This window comes from Eschrichtius robustus, chromosome 6 (assembly GCF_028021215.1).
Source record: "Eschrichtius robustus isolate mEscRob2 chromosome 6, mEscRob2.pri, whole genome shotgun sequence".
NCBI classification, from domain to species: Eukaryota; Metazoa; Chordata; class Mammalia; order Artiodactyla; family Eschrichtiidae; genus Eschrichtius; species Eschrichtius robustus.
The window spans coordinates 68,645,773-68,651,772 of NC_090829.1; positions in this window are offsets into that span (position 1 = coordinate 68,645,773).

The window sequence follows — 6,000 nt, forward strand, 5'->3', positions numbered from 1 at the left end:
AAGTCTCCCTGGCCACTGGGATGGTGAGCAAGAGGGAAGGGCAACAGGAAAGAACACTTACCGTGTAGCTGGTATGAATTCCCCAAAGAAGGTTTTTCCATGGAATCACCACTAGGCCCAGGAGGCTGCCAGAGTTTCATGCTCATTCCTTCACTCATTTTGTTGGGTTTGACCACTCTGGCCATAAACAGCCTTGGCTCTGTAACTCCAAGGGACCCCAAAGAATCATGCTCTTATTACTTTTGTCCACCAAACCTCACTTATTTGGCTTATTCCACTGATGGAAAAGCTTCACCTTGGAGCTATGTCCTCAATACTTTGGATGTTCAGTATTCCAGAATTTGCACTTAGGTCATCCACCCAGACTTTTGCTCTAAGGATTTGTCTCTCTTTTCAGATAAAGACTTTGGAGTCCGGAGTTATTAATCCACTTGTGGAAGGTTTTGAAGCATATTGGCTAGGAAGTCCTGCTGTGGGACTGAGGGCAAAGTGCCAGGATGCTTTGCTATGGATTATCTCTACATTCCATGACATTTCCACATCATTTAATATATTTCAATTAAATTTATATCTTTGGATACCTACTCTCAAAGTAGGTACTGTGGGGGAAAGGGCTATAATACAAGGGCTAGTCTAACATCTACCATATAATAGAAATGGTAGATGTTAGATTAGATTCAAAGTGCTATAGAAATGCAGAGCCTGCAAAGATGGCTTCTGGTTGAAGGATCTAAGAAAACTTAGGGGACGAATTGGCACTGGCACAGAATCAAAAGCTTACAGGTTGTAGCCATACCAAACTTTATGCTGATTACCAAACTGACATTTGCTTTCAAACCTTCTGCATGTCCTATTACCTTTTCTCCCTCTGTACAAACCCTATCTGACTTTATAGAAAGTGTTCAATTGGCATCTCAAATGTGCTTGAAGATTGGAATCATTTGAGAAGGCAAAAGTTCTGATATCTGGTTCTCACTCTGAGAGATTCTGATTTAATTGGTCTGGGGTTTGGCCTGAGCATTGAGATTTTTAAATGTTCCCTAAGTGATTCTAATAGGAAGCCAAGGTTGAGAACCACTGGTCTAGAGTCAATGCCATAGCCCAAAGAGTAAGTCTATGAGTCAGGGCCCAGGTGCATAGAGGATTCATGAGTCTGAGATGTGCCATCCCTCAGATCTCACCTCCCCAAGAAGGAAAATCTGATCTGCCTTTTAAGGCTGAGCCAGAACAAAATTCATGACCATATGGTGATAGAAGGCACACGACTGCACACGGGTGGAGCAATTGATTCCAGGCAATGCTCTACCTAATGGTATCAATGCTGTGTTGAGAAAGTCCTCTCTCGCATTTCTGCTTTCTGGGTTTACCAAGAATGCACTTCTTCTTTACCTGGGCCATTTCGTAGACAACTGGGTCCCACCTCAGAGATTATGATTCGCCAAGTCTGGGGTGGAGCCCAAAAATGTGCATTTCTAACAAATTCCTTGGTGATGCTGAGGCTTTTGGTGCAAGAATCATATTTCGAGAACCGTTTCATCAATACCATTCCTCATGAACAGCGGTACTCGAACTTTGTTGTGTATTTAAAAGCTAATTAAAAAACAAACAAACAAGCAAACAAACAAGCCCAGAGGCCCTGGCTGTGTAATTGAATCTAGTCTGGGCCTTTATATTTTTACCAAGTTCCCCAGGGGTTTTGATACCCACCAAAGTTTGAGAACCATTGCTTTAATTAGTGACTTTTTTCAGCCCAGGAGTCATTTGGCAATTGTTGGTTTTCACAACCAGGGGAGAGAGTATAGTTGTACTGCAGGCATCTAATGGGTAGAGGCCAGGTATGACGCTAACCATCCCTTGATGAACAGCACAGCCTCCCGCTACAAAGAATTATCCAGCCGAAATTATCAACAGTGTACAAATTGAGGAACCCTGGGACAGAACATAGTTTGAGCACTGCAAGTCTTACTCAGTTCCCTTAGTTTACAAATGAGGAAACTTAGGCCCACTGGTCACATAGCTAGGCAGTGGCAGGAGTAGTATGCTTAATTTTATATACCAAAATGTAAAACACGTATGCTGAATGTCATGGAGCACTGGATGATAGTAGCTTTGCAAAATTTTTTTAAAAGAGAAAGAAAACGAAAATGCATGAAAGTAAGAAAGAAACAAATGATGATTTGAGAAAAGGAGCCATTGGAAGCATAAGATGTTGAAATTGCTGCTAAGGTGGTTATGAACTGGGAGCCTGCAATTTCGCTTTTGCTCTCCATTCCTTACAAATTCAGAGAACAGCCAAAGCACAAGAGAATCCATCCAAAAGCTCTAAAAGGGATTCAGTCATTTCCTTGTTTATTATCTTTGGAATGAATCTTGACAGAAGCTTGAATTTCCGTTTGACTTCTGTTTACAAGTCAACAGCATGATCATTGCACCCCTTGCTTTAGGGAACCTCCAGCAGGAATGAATTCAGGAAAAGGAAGATCTTCAAATGCTTCTTGTTTTTCCCCAAATCAGCTTAGTTTTTTTTTTTCCCAAAGGTGACTTCTCTCTTTCCTGCAAAATCTTTGTGGAACAATAAAAAGTGTACTCAGACTTTAGCAGTAGACTCAACCGACACTTTCCATAAGCAATTTTAACACTCGTTTATTTTGATCATGTGTCACCAGGGCTCTTGCTTACTCCAAACATCTTTGATTCCCTTGAAATGAAAGGAATAATTCTCACTATGCAACAACCCAGGCTGTTCAGCTGCTGTTGATGCAGCGGCAAGGGAGCTGTTTGGAAGACTTTTTTTCTTATTCAAATAGGATCACCTGAGGACTTTTTTCCTCCAAATAAGTTAGTGTGAAAGGCAAGCCACCAACGATCTGTCAACATAAGAGAGAGAGAGAGAAAAGGGACTCCCTGGAAGGAAGAGGGATATTTTTTTAGAAAAATTAATATTTAACTTACATTTAAAATCAAACAGGAGCTGCCACATTCCAGGACTGCCTGTTCCTTTCCAACTGCCTTAATAGCTCTGTCCCTGTGCTTACCTTAATTCCTGATTGAGCTCTAAAATTCCAAATCAAATAAAACATTTGCAAACACTCTGTCCCCACACTCGACTCATGGAGGCATTCCAACTTCATTCTTCAGGAGACTCACATTCTAGCTGAACAAGAAAAAAAAATGAAATAAAGAATGATAATTATTCCCCAAATAATTTAAGCTAAAAACACAATTTAGATTGAAATTCGGAGAATCCGGTGGGCCTCCCCTTATCCAGTGCTTGGTATCATGCCAGCTCTTCTCACAAACATGTAGTCATTTGGCTTGCAAGGAAGGGTCTCTCTGAGTAAGGCATTTGTACTGTAATTTTACCAGTGAGAAAGCTGAAGTCTATAAATGAGGGATGACTTACCAAAGGTTAGTTTGCAAGTTACAGGGCCAGGACTGAAGCCTATTTAGTGTTTCTCCCACTGCGCTACACTGCCTCTTTCTAGGCCTTAAATATCTTCATAACCCCTGTCAAAATTCTGCTTGGGTTAAACTTGTACAGACCACATTTTTTCTTTAGTTACCAACTTTGTTTTATGTTCCTCATTCAGCTAGAACAGGGGTCCCCAACCGCCCGGGCCACGGACTGGTACTGGTCGGTGGCCTGTTAGGAACCAGGCCGCACAGCAGGAGGTGAGCGGCAGGCAAGTGAGCGAAACTTCATCTGTATTTACAGCCGCTCCCCATCACTGCCTGAGCTCCGTCTCCTGTCAGATCAGCCGCCGCATTAGATTCTCATAGGAGCGTGAACCCTACTATGAACTGCACATGCGAGGGACGTAGGTTGTACACTCCTTATGAGAACCTAATGCCTGATGATCTGAGGTGGAGCTGAGGCAGTGATGCTAGCACTGGGGAGTGGCTGCAAATAGAGATTATCATTAGCAGAGAGGTTTGACTGCACAGAGGCCATAATAAATCAACTGCTTGCAGACTCATATCAAAACCCTATCAGTGAGTGGCAAGTGAAAATAAGCTCAGAGCTCCCACTGATTCTGCATTATGGTGAGTTGTATAATTATTTTATTATATATTACAATGTAAAAATAATAGAAATAAAGTGCACAATAAGTGTAATGTGCTTGAATCATCCCAAAACCATCCCCCCACCCCCCCAGGTCTGTGGAAAAGCTGTCTTCCAGGAAACTGGTCCCTGGTGCCAAAAAGGTTGGGGACCGCTGAGCTAGAGTCACAGACTCATAAAATTTTTCTGCAGAATAAATGTGGACAAGGTGTGTGTATCTCTGTGTGTAAAACCATATGTACTGGACAGAGGCTGAATATGACTGTGAACTCAACTTGATAGGTGATATAATGCCTGTAGAAACAGTCATGACCATGAGAGTAAATAGGTTTAATTCATTCCTACATTAGAGATGTCAGATCACTGTTCGTGGATGCAAAGAAAAACCTTACCCATCAGAAATTCTGGGAGAGAGGAGACTGTATGCACGAGTGATCCATCATTCTGAGGTTACCCTCAGGCCTTTCCTATCTTTGAGACCCACCCTCCCATCTCCATCCTTGAATTCTTCATGTGAAAGCCCACATTTCAGGCTCAGCCCTGCTGTAGTAGTTGGGGGAGGCTTTCTCCCATGGCAAAGACAGCTTCACTGTTCCTCAACTGGCCTGATCTGCCCTTGAAATCTGATTTAGAAACTGAAACCCATGTCTTCTCCTGTTTGAAGATTATTTGGGTTGATAATCACTTCTCTTTTTCCAACTTCAATTTTGAAACCATTTGAGAAGACTCAGAGATGGAAGCAATAAATACCCAAATATTACTTTGTTGCTGAAAAGCAGGTTTGGAGAATATGGGTTTTAATATGCAGTAAATGGGCTTTCTGTTCCTTCTGCCACCCACGCCCTGAAATCAAACTACCTGCCTATGCTCAGGCCAAGCTGGTCAACTTCTGAAGTATTAATCTAGAAATTTTCTCATCATGACAAATAAGGAGAATAGGGGCTCCCCTCCAACACTCTACTTATCTAAATAGAATAATTATCACCCCGTTTCTTCTGAAATGGGGCCCCACTTGTTCCTGCTTGTTCTAACTGAGGCTATTTTCACACCAGTCCCCTATTCCCAGCTTTTGGACACCACCAACGCCACTAAGCTGCCTGGACCAGTGCCTAGTTCTTGCTGACAGTATCCTTAGGTCTGCCATGGTACCCACCCTCTGTCTTTTACAGTCACCCCTGATGTGAACTGCTTTGCTATTGGACACCTGGCTGAATTCCATCCTGTTGCTTGCTGATTCTGTATTTCTAAGCCTGGCCTACCAAAGTGTTTCCATTCTGTTGTCAGACCTTCCCTCTGTATCTGTTTTACCCTGCTTGTGACTGGTTCCCAAGCTGACACTGGGGCCTTTCCTGGCTACAGCGGAACTGTAGGTATTCTCATCTCTCTGGCCTCAGCTTCATAGGGAAAGGATGGAGGAGACCACTTCAAAATGAAACATATCAATTTCCAGCAAAAACAGACTGTTGCAATTTCCACATTTTGTTGGGGACCTAGATGGAGAGCTAAATGTAGAAAGCACAGGAAGGAATATAAAGGTATCACTTGTTTGGTAAAGAATTTACATTAAATTCCCTCGTAGCATTAAACTTTTATCTTTTTTCAGGTTCAGCTAATGCTAATGGAGGATTCTGAGCTGGAAATATTTTGTGATTTTTATTTGATCCTTGGAGTTGGGAGTTGGGGAGAAGTTATGGATATGTGGTTATACAAACTTTACAAATAAAGAAATTTGGGTAGAAAAAGTTAAAAGTTCACAGACCAAATAAGTTAGGGAATCACGACTTGAATGAGTCCAGAGCCCACTTTCCTGAAGCTCTCTTCCTTCTCCTGTTAAGGTCTCTAGACAGGAATTTCTTTTAGTACCTTCTGACAGAGGCTTTGTTCTAGACAACTTCTCCAGCCTCTGGTAGTGTCCAGATTCAGCTTCTGGTGGGATC